Source organism: Sorex araneus, chromosome 1 (assembly GCF_027595985.1).
Source record: "Sorex araneus isolate mSorAra2 chromosome 1, mSorAra2.pri, whole genome shotgun sequence".
Classification (NCBI taxonomy): Eukaryota; Metazoa; Chordata; class Mammalia; order Eulipotyphla; family Soricidae; genus Sorex; species Sorex araneus.
Genome location: NC_073302.1, coordinates 346,741,184 through 346,758,374, shown reverse-complemented (window position 1 = coordinate 346,758,374; position 17,191 = coordinate 346,741,184). Strand labels below are relative to the sequence as shown.

General features: G+C 41.9%; 1 non-coding gene across 1 annotated transcript; it reads left to right on the top strand.

The window, feature by feature from the left end:
• Positions 1-16,390: 16,390 nt before the first annotated feature.
• On the top strand, positions 16,391-16,501 carry LOC129401440 (U6 spliceosomal RNA). Its single transcript, XR_008628348.1, has one exon. It is a non-coding gene; the product is annotated as a U6 spliceosomal RNA (small nuclear RNA).
• Positions 16,502-17,191: the final 690 nt, after the last annotated feature.

Here is a 17,191-nt window from a genome sequence, read left to right as displayed (position 1 = left end):
TTATCTATGTTTCTATTCCTACAGAGCTACAAAACATCCAGGAGAGTCATATTTGTTTAATTCCTAAGTGAATAGTTGAGTCAATTAAGTCTCAACGCAAATTGCTGTTGCATCCAGTAGAGGGCAGCTGTGCAGTGTTGTATAGAGCAACCTCACGCCAGGGCTGAGGCAAAGCCTTGGAAACAGGAAACGTTCTGTACCTTCCTCTAAAATGGGTGCAAAGCGGGTCATTCCTCCAACTCACCGACATCCCCTGGATACACCCATATAGGTGTAGGTTTAATAGCACTCTAGAAGAGGCTTATACAGCCTGCATAATTCTTGTTTTATTGAAAATCAAAACCAAAAACAACTTGTCTCTCTTCTCAGTTCAGAAACACAGAGCCATCTGAGGGGGAAAGTTCTAGAAAACATTTCCAACCCCCCCTAAGCAATATAGGCATTTATTTGTTTGTTTGTTTTTCAGATCACACCCAATGATACTCAGGGCTTACTCCTGGCTCTGTGCTCAGGGAATCACTCCTGGTGGTGTTCAGAGGGCCATATGGGGTGCCCGGGAATGCACTTTGGCTAGCCACCTGCAAACCTTCTCTGCTGTACTACTGTCCAGCCCCACTGATCTCTGGTTGTTTTGTTTTTTTTTTTGTTTTTTTTTTTTTTTTTTGCTTTTTGGGTCACACCCGGCGATGCACAGGGGTTACTCCTGGCTCATGCACTCAGTAATTACTCCTGACAGTGCTCGGGGGACCATACGGGATGCTGGGAATCGAACCCAGGTCAGCCACGTGCAAGGCAAATGCCCTCCCCGCTGTGCTATCGCTCCAGCCACCTGCTGATCTCTTTTTTAAGTGACAGTATGCATGATACATTTATTAGAGATTTCTAAATATGTTTTTAAAGCATATTTTAATTTTTTCTATCATATTATATTTTTATATTATATTTTCTATTCTAAAATAATGAAAGCACATTTTATTATTTCTATTTTTATGGGTTTTTTTTGCTACACCTGGCTGTTCTCAGGGCTCACATCTGGTTCTATGCTGAGGGGTCACTCCTGGCAGGGCGTGGAGGACCATATGTGGTGCTGGGGATCTTACCTGGGTTGGCGTTGTGCAAGGTCAGTGCCCTACCCCTGTACTATCACTCCTCAGTGCCCTACCCACTGTACTATCACTCCTGCCCCAATAATTCTAAATATTCTATATATTGCCATCACCTTTTAACATATTATGTAATATAATCTGAAAATGGGCTGGAGTGATAGTACAGAGGTAGGGCGTTTACCTTGCACACAGCCGACCCAGGTTCGATTTCTTTGTCCCTCCCGGAGAGCCCAGCAAGCTACTGAGAGTATCCCGCCAGCACGACAGAGCCTGGCAAGCTCCCTGTGGCATATTCAATATGGCAAAAACAGTAACAAATCTCACAATGGAGATGTTACTGGTGCCCACTTGAGCAAATCGATGAACAACGGAAGGACAGTGCTACAGTGCAGTGCTAATCTGAAAATATCAGTTTTATGCAAATTTTTTTGCTCATCTAACATGCAATATCACTGTATCACTGTCATCCCAGTGATCTTTGATTTGCTCAAGCGGGCCCAGTAACATCTCCATTCATCCTAGCCTGAGATTTTAGCAGCCTCTCTTTACTCATCCTTCCCAATGGCGCCACATTAAAGGCTCTTCAGAGTCAGGGGAATGAGACCCATCATTGTTACTGTATTTGGCATATGAATATGCCACAGGGAGCTTGCCAGGCTCTCTCCCTTGCGGGCATTAAACTCTCAGTAGCTTACCAGGTTCTCCAAGAGGGACGCTATATATCAGACAGTATTTGCAAGCAGTTATGGTCATGCATGGATTATTATGTGGTAACCAGAGAGAGGGGAAGGGTAAATATACTTGTTTCTCCACTAGTAAAAAAGTATCCAGTGTGATGCAATAATTTCTATGAAAATATAAGGGATGTATGCTAGGGTGATTTGAACTGTATAAAGTACTGTGCAAAACAAAAGTGAATAGTTAACATGCCATGTATTATGCTTCAGAACTATTGTGTGAGACAGGTTTATTAGGAAGCAAATCCACGCTCAGTTTCATGTTCCTCACTTGAGTGACCCCTCAAGGTCCTGCAAGGGCCTACAGCATTGTGTTTGTTACCACAATTTTCTTTTTAATTATTTTTTTATTGAATCACTGTGAGATACAGTTATAATGCTTTCGTGACTGAGTATCAGTTGTACAATGATCAAACACCCATCCCTCCACCAGTGTGCATTTTCCACCACCAATGTCCCCAGTATCCTTCCCACCACCGCCAGACCACCCCACCCCCTGCCTCTGTGGCAGGCACCTTCCTTCTTACTCTCTCTCTACTTTTGGGCATCATGGCTTGTAATACAGATACTCATAGGCCACCATGTTTGGTCCATAGTCTACTTTCAGTACATGTCTCAACCCTGAGTGATCCCTCCATCCATCATTTACTTAGTGGGTATGACCACATTTTGGTTAAAAGGTGCACAGTTGAGATATTTTGTGACAATTGGTTAAGATCATGGGTTCCCCTTTCTTTTCCTCGCCCACTTCTCTTCCCTTAGGTTGGCATTGAACTAGCTGCGGTACCCTTGGGCTATGACTCTGGGAATCTTGACTTAAAGGAACATATTAGATTGAGTTTATTGGATATATTTTTGTTTCACAGTCACTTTTGTGGATATTTATGTGTTGAGATATTGTGATTCAAGTGAGCCCCATCATGCTCAACATCAATATTTATCAAAATTTCTATTTTTAGGACAGAAATATGCACTAGAGCTTCAAACAGCAAGTATATTGTATGAATTCATGTTTAAGATGTTCTTAGATGTTCGTGGCCCGCGTCGCGATTTCCCTTCGCCAGCAAAGAGTGAGACGACACGGGTTGAGGATCCTTCTGCAGCAATTTTATTCCATTAACTTCATGAGGAGAAAGAACCACAACCTGGGTAATGGCAGTCCTTATATAGCCTGGTTGCCCCGCCTCTAAGGTGGTGCTCATCTTCTATTGGCTCTCGCCCATCACCCCATAGGGTGGCGCTCATTCTATTGGCTCTCGCCAATCACCCCATAGGGTGGCGCTCATTCTATTGGCTCTCGCCAATCACCCCATATGAGGTGGCGCTCTATTGGCTCTCGCCACGCATGCGCAATGTGGTTGTTGCGCATGCGCAATGTGTTTGTCGCGCATGCGCAATGTGGTTGTTGCGCATGCGCGATCATGTGCAATGTGCTCTGGCTCCCTACATCTCCCCCTTATGTCTTTGTTTATGGAGCCATCCTGTTGGTAGAAGGGGGTGGCGGTCACCACTGCCTGTATTACAAGGGACTGAGGAGGCCTCCGCACGTCCCCTTCAGGTCGCGCCAAGGCTCCACCTGTCCCGCCGTCCTCACTTCCAGGCAGGGCAAAATCCGACGGCGGCCCTATGCAAGTGGCTCGCCACCCTGAGTCGGGGGCCAACTCAGTGCAGTGCTCTCCGGCCTGACACCCTTCTCAGGAAGAATACTCGGGAGCACCCGTACTCGTGCAATGAGCCCTTGTGGCTCCGAGCGTGCAAGGGCTGCTCCCAGAGCAGGAGCCATGAGCGCAAGATAGAGAGGGATAGCGGGAGCCCAACGAGTCCGAGCCCCCACCAGAGGATTGGGGCACCAGGCAGCAGTCAGCCATAACCCAGGTAAAAGCAAATAATCAAAACAACAATCAAAAAATACAACCATCAAAACAAAATCAGAAATGCAATCAACCAACATAGCATCAAGCGGTTTCCACGTAGGACATATGGGGCTTTGCAGTAAAATACCTCTTTCCTCCTAGGGTACATTCAGAATAGCTGGTATAACACATGGCATTCATCTGGTCTACCACTTGACAGTTTTGAGGACAGGGATCCCCCTTATTTATAAAAGTAGGCTTGGGCACGCACTGCCAAAACTGGGTCAGTCCGCCCCGAGCACTGGGCCACGTTACGAGATATATAGTCAGAGTCCCACAGTCCACGGTTTTCGTGTAGCTCGTTGGGGTCACCGAAGATTGTCCTCCCTGACAGTTGCACAGGTTCCCATACAGCTGTTGTAGGAGGCGTGTAGGGTCAGCCGGCCGGCCCAATCCGGCCTCCGTCGGTTGCACAGTCAGCAGCAGGATCATCATTGCAAACCCGCAGAGTCGGCACCGGACGACGAGCCGCATGTTCTCTGTAAGAAGAAAAGAGAGAATCCCTCTCAGGGGTTCCCCCTGGAGCATTCTGCGGACTCGGAAATCTTTAAAAACTCTCACTCCTTATCACCCTTAGCTAAGTAGCTTAAAAAAATTTTTTTTTTTTTTTGTTATCTCAAATCAAATAAAACACTGGTAGGACAAGTTTTGCAACCAATATTAGAACTCCAAAAAACTCATGTTTTAACTAAACCATTACTCTTCGAACCTGTTTTTACTACAATTATTTCAGCTCACATTCTAATAATCCAATGCAGATGTATAAGTACATTGACACAACAGCATAAGACCTTTAAACCATCAATTTTCATGAAACATGAGTAAATCTTCTTTGGCTTAAGTTCAACAGTTTTTGTACCTTAGTTCAAATCATGAGCTTTCTAACTTTATCAATTCCACAATACAAGCATGCTGTCAAACACAGAAAGAGCCCTTCGGGTATTTATATATATATATATATATATATATGTATATATATATATTTTTTAACCAAACTTCGACAATAGCATAGAAAAAAAAATTTTTGACTATCAAATGTCTACGGAAACACAAGTAACTTTGTTTATTTTGAGGGTTTCTGTACCTTTGTTGTTTGAAAAACAGCTAAATTCCTCATTAAAATTAGCAGAGGCTTATAAGATAAACCTTGCACTCTGAATTCCCAATTCACTTTTAGATTTCTGGCTCTAGTTCTGTAGCTGTTTCTAGATAGTACAGATACTGGAATTCAAAAGAATTTCAATTGGTAATAACTATTAATGTTCTTCCAATAAAAAATTTAGACTAAAAATTTCAATTTCGTTGTAGGCGCCATATTCTAATTAGAAATCTTTGATTAAACCTGGTCTAACAGGTTCCAAAATCACATAGATCCTTTAAATTGCTGAACTGCATATCACCCTGATCTCTTGAGATGATCCTGTTTTCCCCAGGCCTAATTTTTACCACTGATTCCCACTCTGGCTCCAGCACTCAAGTGTTCCACATAGAGAGACAGACAAACAGACAGACAATAAGTTCACTAAAAACACCACATGTACATGTGCACACATCTGCAGTTGATCTATCGATCTGACCCTTCAGAAATGGCAGGGAAAAAACTGATAGACTGAGAAAGGAAGGAACAAGTCCCCAGGGCAAAGTTAAGCCCTGTCGGCCGATTGGGAACATTGCTCCCCGTTTCTCTGCCTGACCAGCCAGTTTCCTGCTTATTGGGTCAAGAAAGCGCTTTTGTTGATATAAGCCGGCAAAACAATCCATGACAAAGTTGTTGAAACCTAAGTTGTCAGATGTTACAATTTTAAGATCAAGACTACTTCTGAGGTGGATAGACCACCTTAGCGACACTCTTTTTCATTCCTGATATTATTAAACACTCAACCACATGATCTTGCATTTTCCTGACTTCTCTGCTGATAATAATAAGCATAACTAAGAGAAATATAATGAGACAAATATACACACACACTAAAGGCACTCGCACAAATCACACTCCTGCACTCATTCGGACCGGTCCTCTTTCATTCCGGTGCGCACCCCACGCACCACATTCACACAGAAATTCTTAAACCTGCCCTACGGGCGTCCATATTACCTTTGGTCTTGTCCCCCTGACAATGGGGTTGCTACAATGTACATCGGGCTCTTTCTAATAAGAAGCTAGCAATCTAGAGGCAAAAGGGGGGGTGGCAATATAAAAGCTATCTGTATAAAGATTAAAGGGATGAGGGGTCGAGGCAAATAATTTGGACACGGCAGCAAGTTCAAAACCAAGGAAAAGCTGGGGAGGGTGCATACCCCAAAAAATGATTCCAATGGAAGCGAGGGCTGGGGCCCAGCGCAGTTTGTGACAGGGAGAGAAAAGGCAAAAACGCTTGCAATCCTCTGGGTGGAGGGGAATGGAGAAAAAGCAATTCTTAAGAATAAGGACAATCTTAGAGCTGCCGTGGGGAATAGCCGACGGGCAAGGGGTGCCAGGCTGGGTGGCGTCTATGGGGATCATAGTTTTATTTATTTCCCGGAGGTCATGGAGGAGCCTCCAGTTACCGGATTTCTTTTTTATCACAAAAATGGGGGTGGGGTGCCGGGCTGTTCCTGCACTAACAACTTGGCGGCCTGTAATTTTTCAATGGGAAGGGGGCCCTAGGTGTCAATTAGTAAAAAGCCCATTTGTGAGAGAATATCCCTGCCCCAGAGTTTGACAGGGAGCCCAGGCAGAACATAAGGGCATACAGTCCCAGATTTGCCCTCCTCGGTGCGCCAATCAAGTGGGGACAAACTTAACATAGGGTTTTGGGATTGGCCTGTACCCTGAAGGTGAGTCAGTGAGGGGGTGAGGGGCCACTCTTTTGGCCAGTCTTTTTTGGCAATGATCGTTACATCTGCACCAGTGTCAATCAAACCCGAAAGCACCTTCCCATTGATTTCATCCTTATTTATTTCTAACTTCTTGCCCCAACCGGGCAGTCCTTTTTCCTTATTTATTTCTAACTTCTTGCCCCCACCGGGCAGTCCTTTTTCCTTATTGCTGGGTATTTTCATACGCGCGCCCAGCCCTTCTGATCGCTCGGTTTCTGACAAACTGTTTTGGACCTTTCCCAACACCTGCCGGCCTTCCCTGACCACTATGGAGCATGCCTCATTCTCCAAACAATTTTGAACCATCTTCCAAATCGCCTCAGTGCCCATAGTAAAGACACAAGAGCAAAAGAGAAGGCAAATCCAAATAAGGAGGACAAAGAGTGCTCCCCACCACCAGGAAATGGGCATTCTTTTCTTACCAACGCTGGGCAGTGGTCCGCAGCACGCCTCTCCGAGCAATCGTCCTGCAGTTCTGAATCCTCCCTCCAAAAGGAGGGGTTCTTCCTCGCGGTGCAAGATGAAATTCCCGGGTTTCGGCACCAGTTGTTCGTGGCCCGCGTCGCGATTTCCCTTCGCCAGCAAAGAGTGAGACGACACGGGTTGAGGATCCTTCTGCAGTAATTTTATTCCATTAACTTCATGAGGAGAAAGAACCACAACCTGGGTAATGGCAGTCCTTATATAGCCTGGTTGCCCCGCCTCTAAGGTGGTGCTCATCTTCTATTGGCTCTCGCCCATCACCCCATAGGGTGGCGCTCATTCTATTGGCTCTCGCCAATCACCCCATAGGGTGGCGCTCATTCTATTGGCTCTCGCCAATCACCCCATATGAGGTGGCGCTCTATTGGCTCTCGCCACGCATGCGCAATGCGGTCGTTGCGCATGCGCAATGTGGTTGTTGCGCATGCGCAATGTGGTTGTTGCGCATGCGCGATCATGCGCATGCGCACATGCGCAATGTGCTCTGGCTCCCTACACTTAGATACCATAAGAAAAATAAACCAGTGAATCAAACAGAAAGACTAAATAATTCCATTTTTTTAATGTATCCATTACTGCAGGATTTTTTGTTTTGTTTTGGGTTTTTCTTTTGTTTTTTTTGGTGTTGTTGTTGCTTTTGGCTACACCAGGCTATGCTCAGGGTGTACTCCTGAATCTGCACTCAGGGATCACTCCTGGCAGGCTTGGGGGTCACCTGAAAGGCAAATATCCCACCGACTATACTGTTGCCCCAGTCTTCTTTTCCTATGGGAAAAGGTAGTACAATATTTATGTCATAAAAAGGCCAGAAAGAGAGAGACAGACATAGAAGGACTGCACTCATTTGTAGAGTATAAAATAACATAATATGAGGTTGACACCCAAGGACAGTAGATACAAGGGCCAGGAAGATTGCTCCATAGTTAGTTGGAAGCCTGCCCCACGAACAGGTGGGGAGAAGGCAGATGGAATAGAGAAGGGATCACGAAGAAAATGATGGCTGGAGGAATCGGTCAGGATGGTAGATGTGCGCCGAAAGTAGATAATGGACCAAACATGATGACTTCTCAGTGTCTGTGTTGCAAACCATAATGCCCAAAAGCAGAGAGAGAGTATGGGGAATATTGTCTGCCACGGAGGCAGTGGGAGGGTGGGAAAGGGGGATATACCGGGGATATTGGTGGTGGGGAATGTACACTGGTGGAGGGATGGGTGTTTGATCATTGTGTGATTGTAACCCAAACATGAAATCTTGTAACTATCTCCCAGTGATTCAATTTTAAAAAAAAAGGCACTAGGAGAGAATGAAGCCTAAACATGGAGGGAAGGAAGGAATATGTATTTAGAGATATATTAGATAGCTAATGAATTGATACATGATTTTCTGGGTTTTATGATATGAAGCACTTAACTTTTAATTATGGTATTTAACTATTAATTGGGGTAATTAAGTTGGTTATTGTTTAAATCTGTACTTTGTTGTGCAATGTCTTCTTTTCATTTTTTTGGCAATGGGTTCAAAGTTTTGTTTTTAGTTTTTAAGTTTTTATTTCATTATTATTATGTTTTTTTCTTTTTGGGTCACACTCAGCTATGCACAGGGGGTTAACTCCTGACTCTGCACTCCTGACTCTGCACTCAGGAATAACTCCTGGCGGTGCTTGGGTGACCATGTGGGATGCAGGGAATCAAACTCAGGTTGGCCGAGCGCAAGGCAAATGCCTTACCCGCTGTGCTATTGCTCCAGCCCCTCGAAGTTTTGTTTTTATTTTAAACTACATCTTCACATGGATCATCTGCTTTTTTGAACTCACTAACTTATCTGCTTTTTAATTTTTCCTTTTTCTTTGTTTTTTATTTTTCTTTTTTTAACTTATTCTATTCTTTTTAGTGTTTTTGTTTTTTATTATATTTATTTTAAAGTACTACTTATATTTGCAAAACATCACTGTTTTTTTGTTTGTTTGTTTGTTTGTTTTTTACTTTTTGGGTCACACTTGGCGATGCACTCAGGAATTATCCCTGGTGGTGCTCAGGGGACCATATGGGATGCTGGGAATTGAACCTGGGTCGGCTGTGTGCAAGGCAAACGCCCTACCCGCTGTGCTATCACTCCAGTCCCCAAAACATCACTGTTAAAAAATTAATTTTTAGGGACTGGAGTAATAGTACAGTGGGGAGGGCGTTTGCCTTGCATGTGGCTGACCTGGGTTCCATCCCCGGTATCCCATATGGTCCATCAAGCACTCCAGGAGTAATTCCTGAGTGCAGAACCAGGAGTAATCCCTGAGCATTTCCAGGTCTGACCCAAAAAGCAAAATAATAATAATAATAATAATAATAATAATAACAATAACAATAATTTTTAATTGCAGAAACAGCATTTACTGCTGGGGTCTGAGTCAGATGTCTTGTAAAGATATAGGATCTAAATCTGTGTCATTTTGAACATTATTCTTACCTTTTTATTTATGTAATTACTTTTTACTTGTGTGTAAAAGTTTATGACTTAGGGGTGTAATGTTGCCATTACAGACCCACCCCCAGAATACCTCCCACTTGCCTATCCTGTCTACTTCTCCAACTTTAGATGACCTCAGTTCTGTCCTCAGAACACACAGCTTTATTTTCATTGGACGTTGTCTATTTTCTTGCTTTATATACTACCTGTGAGTACCTGATGTTTGTTTTTCTCCTTCTGACTAATTTTTTTTGACAAAATACACTCCAATTGCATTCGTGCTGTAGTAAAACTCAAGACTTTTTCTTTTCTTAAAGCTAAGTGTTGGAGCTGGAGTGATAGCACAGCAGGCAGGTTGTTTGCCTTGCATGTGGCCAACCCGGGTTCGATTCCCAGCATTCCATATGGTCCCTGAGCACTGCCAGGAGTAATTCCTGAGTGAGTAAGACAGGAATAAGCATGGCTCTTCGTGGAGTGTGACCTCCCCCCCCCCCAAAGAAAAAGAAAGCTAAGTGTTACTGTATAACTATCCTAACTTCTTTACCCACTATCTCTCATTGGCACTTCGATTGTTTTCATCAACTGACTGCTGTGAATAGTGTGGAAATGTACAGAGGTGTGCATATATCTTCATGAATTATTGGTTTTGCTTTCTTGGGATAGATACCTAGGAGATGGATTGCTGGATCACATGGTAGATCTGGCAGTTCCTCAAGAAATTAAATCCCACAGGTCCTTAAGTAACATCTTTTTTTTGTTCAGCATTTTTTCATTTCGGTGTTGGGGAAAAAGCACTGATTATGAGCTAGACACTATTGTCTGGAGTTAGCACATCCTCATCTGTTCAAGGGTCCCTGCTTCCTCTCATGGCCCAAATAGGCGCATATTGGTTGGATTCATTAATGTGGCAATGGTGCCAGCCTGAGTGAGTGTGTGTGAGCAAGTGTGTGTGTGTGGTGTGCCACAGAAAGATATTCTCTTCAGGGTTGAATCCAACTGGTATCTGAACTACCCTGACTGGAAAAGCAAGTTAGAAAATGACAGTTTTGCGGGGCTGGAGCAATAGCACAGCGGGTAGGGCATTTGCTTTGCACGTGGCCGACCTGGGTTCGATTCCCAGCATCCCATATGGTCCCCCGAGCACCGCCAGGGGTAATTCCTGAGTGCATGAGCCAGGACTAACCCCTGTGCATTGCTGGGTGTGACCCAAAAAGCGGAAAAAAAAAGACAGTTTTGTTGAATGAATGAATGTGAATGATTGTTTAATGTTGGAAGATTTGGGTCAACACTCAGAAGTTTGGTGATGTTTTTGTGACCAGAAATGAGCTTTGAGGTTGATTGTCTTGCATACTGCGATCCAGGTTTGATCCCTGGCAACCCATATGGTCCTCCGAGCCCACCAGGAGTGATGCCCTGAGTGCAGAGCCAGGAGTGAGCTGTGAACACAGCTAATGTGGTTAAAATAAATAAATAAATAAACAAACAAATAAACAAACAAACAAATAAATAAATTTCTGGCCAGAGAGATAATACAGTAGGTAGGGTGTTTGCCTTGAATGTGGCAGATACTGGTTTGATCCCTGACATTCTATATGGTTCCTCATGCATCACCAGGAATGATTCCTGAGCTCAGAGTCAGGCGTAAGACAGTGGGGTGTAGCCCAAAACAAAAAGCAAAAAAAAAAACAAGCAGCAACAGCAAAAAATAAACAAGCTTAAGTACTAAATACTTGTTTACATTAATTACTTTATGGTAAAATCAGTTTTGTCATAGTTTTCCATTGATGTGCCAATTTCCAAGTAACATTACCTTCTGTTACATTAAATAAGGACTTACAAAGTAGAATTACGTAGTCCAGCAATCATATTGCTAATTATACTGGAGAGAAAGAGGACATATATAAAAGCTTGCTTCAAGTGTTCACAGCATCACTGTTTGTAATAGTTCCAAAATGGGAGCAACCCGAATATCCACTAAGTAATAAATGTTTAGGCAAAATGCAATCTATGCGTACATGGAGTATTTTTCATGTATAGAAAGGAGTTAAGTATAAATCACACTACTGCATGACATACCCCGAAGACATCCCACTGTGTGAAATAGTCCTATATAAAAGGTCATGTATTGTATGATTCATTTATATAAAATGCCTAGAATAGACAAATTCATAGAGATGGAGAATAAAGTAGTTGTGGCCAAGGGCTGAAGGGTGAGCAGAGGTGGGGAGATCGTGAGTGGCTGTTAACAAATATGATTGTTCTGTGAGATGATGAAAAGAGTTTTGGAATTAGATAACAGAACTAGTTGTAAAACATACTGAATTTCTTAAAAGTCATAAGAATGTAAAGCTTAAGAGGGTGAATTGGATGGTAGGTGAATTGTATTAGCTGAAAAATAATGCCAAAGTTGAATTTCTTATTCTATGGCGTGTTATCTTTTGACCCACACAACTATAATAAAGTAATCAGAATGAAGTCACTCACAAAATGCCACGGACATATTTTCTTAGGATTTATTTTTGTTCCTTTTCTGAAAAGTAGATCAATCCCTCCAGCTCTAGATTCATAGTTTGAGTAATCTTTGAGTAATATGCAGGCTTAATTATACCAAATTTAAAATAAATAGCTATAAACTGGTGCCCAGTTATTTCTTAACATTTTTTTGGGTAATAATAATGAGTGCTATGAATTTAAATTACTGTCACTGTATTACTGTTATCCTGTTGCTCATCAATTTGCTTGAGCGGCCATCAGTAACATCTCCATTGTCAGACTGGTTACTGTTTTCGGCATATCAAATACGCCATGGGTAGCTTGCCAGGCTCTTCGAGAGGGGTGGAAGAATTGAACCCGGGTCAGCTGCGTGCAAGGCAAATGCCCTACCCGTTGTGCTATCGCTCCAGCCTTTCAATTTAAATATAAATAATATATTTAAACATTTGTCTGTTATATTCAACATATATTAGGTATATAAATATGTCTGTATTTAAATACATTATATAGCAAATATCATATACATACAATAAGTATCACATAAGAGATCAAACTCTATAATCCTATACCACAAAGAAGACCATTATTAATACTTGATGTAGATAGGTCATAAGAAGTTCAATATCTATATTAATAATTCTCAATTCTGGGCAATGTTTCCCTCTACTTGGTAATGTATGTGCCACTATTTTGGTACTTTTGGTTGTCTTTTGGGGAGGAAAGAGTGATGCTGGGGATTCTAATGGCAACTGGTTGTGGAGCTCGAAATGATGCTTAACCTGCAGTGCTTGACAAGGTTGCAGTGAATTGCCTGATGCTAAACATCCACAATGCTGCCAATATAAGAAATGTACGTGTTTGCTCAGGCCACAGTCTTGAACATGTTAATATTCCAATTTTAAATGCAAACATACTGTCAAAATCAACTTTTCCAAATAAAAGTGATACCAGTTTAAATTTCTATGAACTGTCCACGAGATTGATGCCAATTTCCCTTCTCATGGCAGCAAAATCTGTCCTTTATATTTTTCTTAACCTCCTAGATACAAATCATTTTTTTTAAATGTGTACTTCTTTGTCAGTAAATTTAGTTATTTCTTTTTATCTGTATGATAGTTTTTTGATGTCTGTGAATTTTCTGTCTAATTACCATTTAAAAATGCATTTGTTTACTTTTATTGATTTAATGGATATTTGTACATATTGAGTATGCTAATTATATTTCTGCCATATGTTGCATGTACTTTTCCCAGTCTGTTATTTGCATTTTATTTTTATGCATGATATATTTTGTCTTAGAAGTTTAAAAATAAACTTGTAGTTTTTTTTGACCCTGCCAATATTCACCTTTGAAGTTCCTGATTATTTTTGTGTGTGTGACAATGCCAGGGGCTGAACTCAGGGTCTCACATGTCAGATACTTCCCAAACCCAAATGTTTCTAATTTTAGTATAATGCTTGGAACGTTCTTTCGCCCTACTCTCTTTTGATTTTCTTGAAATAAATGCATAATTGTTGTTTATTTTTCTTAAAATATTTAAAATAATTTTTGGACCACACCTGGCAGTGCTCAGGTCTACACCTGGCTCTGTGTTCAGGGATCTCCTGGCAGTTCTGGGTGGTGATCATATGCGGTGCCAGGGATCAAGCTAGTGTCAGCCTCGTGAGAAGAAGTGCCTTACCTGCTGTACAGACTCTCTAGCCTTGGTGTATCCTGTTTATTAAAGCATTAATTAAAGCATTGAAATTTCTTCTTTTTAATAAAGCACTGGAGTTTTCTCTGAATATGGCTTTAGCTATTTCTCCCAAATTTTAACAAATAATGTGACATTGTGGCTATACTATAAACACCTGCCATTTCAGGTTTTTTTCTTCTGTTTCATTGGGTAATTTTATTTTCAACTTTTCTTTAACCAAGAGTTATCTATCGTCCCATCTATTTGCATTTCCTTTTGCAATAAAAAGTTTAATTTTGAAAAGAAAGCATTTGACATGAAGAGCTTGACCACATTAGTCAATAGTATTCTTCTATTAACTTCAGTTACTAAATACACTGCCAAGAGGAAAATGTTTTCACTCATTGATTCATTCAGGGCTTATTTTTGGCCACAGTTGGCAGTGCTGGAGGTCATTCCCCAGTGCCTGGAACCCTGCAGAGCTGGGGATGGACCCGGGCCTCTTGCACGCAACGCTTGTGCTCAGCCCCTGAGTGATTTTCTGTCATCCAAAGGAGAAATTCAATAGAGCATTTCTCTATGACCTTCATAACAGCTTCCTCTTTCTGTTGTGTCAGATATCAACAATGTACTGCAGTAGTTTTAATACATATGCTGTCGATGTAACCATATGCAGAAAATATATAGTTGTGCCAGAAAAGAAATCGAAACTATTCAGTGACAGCAAAGGATTGAACAAAATTATGAGTAAGGCTGGGAACTGTTAATAATTGATTGGCTCCGTGCAGTTAGTTGTCACAGGCTGAGAAAGGTCCCACTCCTCTGTTACTGTGGTTTGTATGAATAGAGGTGAAGCTCCTCAGAGACAAATAAGCCCCTGACTCACAAAATACACTTTGAAGCATGACGTGCAGCTACAACCCTAACAGATAAAGTGTGTCTTTTGGGGAGGGGGTGTGCTTGCCCCCAATGTTAGGGAGCCTAGACTTATTCCTGATAAAAGTTGGCCTGAGTTCTCAGGTGCTAGGGGTGACTTGTGCTGGGCCACAGTGCTGCCTAAGTCTTACAATGCCAGGGGCCCTTATGACCACACTGACAGTGCTTGGGGACCACGTGGTGTCCAGAATCGGTTAAAAACTCGAGCATGCTGATTATGCCCTCCCACCTTCTGAGATATCCCCCCAAGCCTGAACACTAATTCTCTGTTGTTTTGTTTTATGTGATCACCAGAACACTTTCAAGAAAAGGAATGAGTTTAGTGCATAGTGATGAAAAAGGAGTAGTATAGCAGGTACGGTTTGTGCCTTGCCTTTGATACACCAGGCTTCAATAACTGGGTTCAAAATCCCATATGGTTCCCTAAGCACTTCCAGGGGTTATTCCTGAGTGCAGAATCAGAAGTAACCCCCCAGAATTGTCAGGTATGGCCCCAAACCAAAAATATGAAAAAAAGAAGAAAGAAGAAAGAAAAGAAGGAAAGAAAGAAAGAAAGAAAGAAAGAAAGAAAGAAAGAAAGAAAGGAAGGAAGGAAGGAAGGAAGAAAGAAAGAGAGAAAGAAAAGAAAGGAAAGAAGAAAGGAATGGAGGGAGGGAGGGAAGAAGAAAGGAAATAAAGACAGAAAGACAAAAAGAAGGAAAGAAAGAGAGAGAAAGAGAGAAAGAAAGAAAGAAAGAAAGAAAGAAAGAAAGAAAGAAGGAAGGAAGGAAAGAAAGAAAGAAAGAACGAAAGAAAGAAAGAAAGAAAGAAAGAAGAAAAGAGAAAGAAAAAGGCAGAGGAAGTATCTTCTGAACTGAATGTGTCACCCAAGAAATTCTACTGTGAAGTTTTGGCCCAGGTGCCCATGCCTCTGCACAACCGGTGGATGTGGAACTAGCGGGAACCAGAGACAGCTTTAGGATTTGGGGTTCCAGCAAGTGCTTGCAACCATGTATGGAGACTGTGAACTGAGCTTTTGCTGGTTCCAGGAAGGGAAATGATTCATTTTCCAACTTAAATCTCCGCGGACTTAATTACTATAATACAGAAATTGTAAACCTTGCGGCCGCTACTGCGGCCGCGCGACATTTTATCTCTTCATTCTCATCAGTGGAAAACTTATTATCAAATATTTCCTTGTTAATAGAACTGTATTCTTGGGGGATAAATTCCAACAAAAATAGTGAGTCTGTTTTGAAACTCTAACAACAATAGTGAGTTGTGTGTTGAAATCTGGAATGTAATCAAGGTAAAGAGAAAAGGAAGTGAAATTATCAGTCACGCACGGGGGGGTTGGGGGGTGAGGGGTGGGATGTATACTGTTTTTTTTTGTTTTTGTTTTTGTTTTGTTTTTGTTTTTATTGGTGGTGGAATATGGGCACTGGTGAAGGGATGGGTGTTTGAGCATTGTGTAACTGAGATATAAGCCTGAGAACTTTGTAACTTTCCACTTGGTGATTCAATAAAATAAATTAAAAAAAAAAGAAATTCCACTGTGAGCTAGAGAAAGGGTACAGTGGGTAGGGCACTTGTCTTGCATGCAGCTGACCTGGGTCTGACTTCCTGCACTCCAGAGTGATCACTAGACACAGAGTCAGGAGCAACCCTAAGCACCAACAGGTAGTGAGGGATAGCCCCTCACTATTCCCCCAAAACAAACAGACAAAGGAACCTCTTAAAAATTCCCGTTTCCTACTAGCTTTGGCAACACACACACTGAAATGGGAATGACACAGAGAAGATGAGCACAACCGCTGCACAGGACGATATGCAAATTCATGAAGCGTTCCACATTTAAAACAACAATTCTCATGGTGACCATATCTGGAGAAAGAACCTTTAAGGAGGTAATAAAGGTGAATGAGGTCATCGAAGTGGGGCCTTAACCTGATGGGCCTGAAAGCCACTTTTCCTGTCAGGACAGGTACCCAGCTAGGAAGTGGGAGAGGTCCCAGGGCTTTCTCTCAAGGCACAGCCTCAGAAGAAAAGACGCTCCAGAACCCAGAGAAGACTGCTGCCTGCAAGCAGGAGCAGAGGACCCTGCAGAGGCCAGCCTTGCGTACCCTGACCCAGACTCTGAGATGCAGAATTGTACAAAAGTGAATTTGTGTTTCTAAGCCACCCAGTCTATAGTATTCCGTGATGCCAATCCTAACAGAGATTAATACAGGCCTCTGCTCCTTTCTTTAATTTTCTTTATATTCAGCTGAGATCCCCTGTTGTCTAATTTTAAGGAATTCTGCTCAACATTCTGTCTCATCTCTATCTTTTGTTCTCAATCTTGTTCCTTTTCAATCATTTCTTATCATTTTTTGATTTCTGCACTTTTATTAAAATATAGTAATATACCCTTAAGATAAGAAACTGAAGAAAAGGGAAGTACAGTGTGATTTTGTTCTTTGATAATGAAAACGACAGCTTAGAATTTTGATTTTAAACCAAAATGCTGAAATACTTTTGTTACCATAACATATTTGTTCTCTTCTTT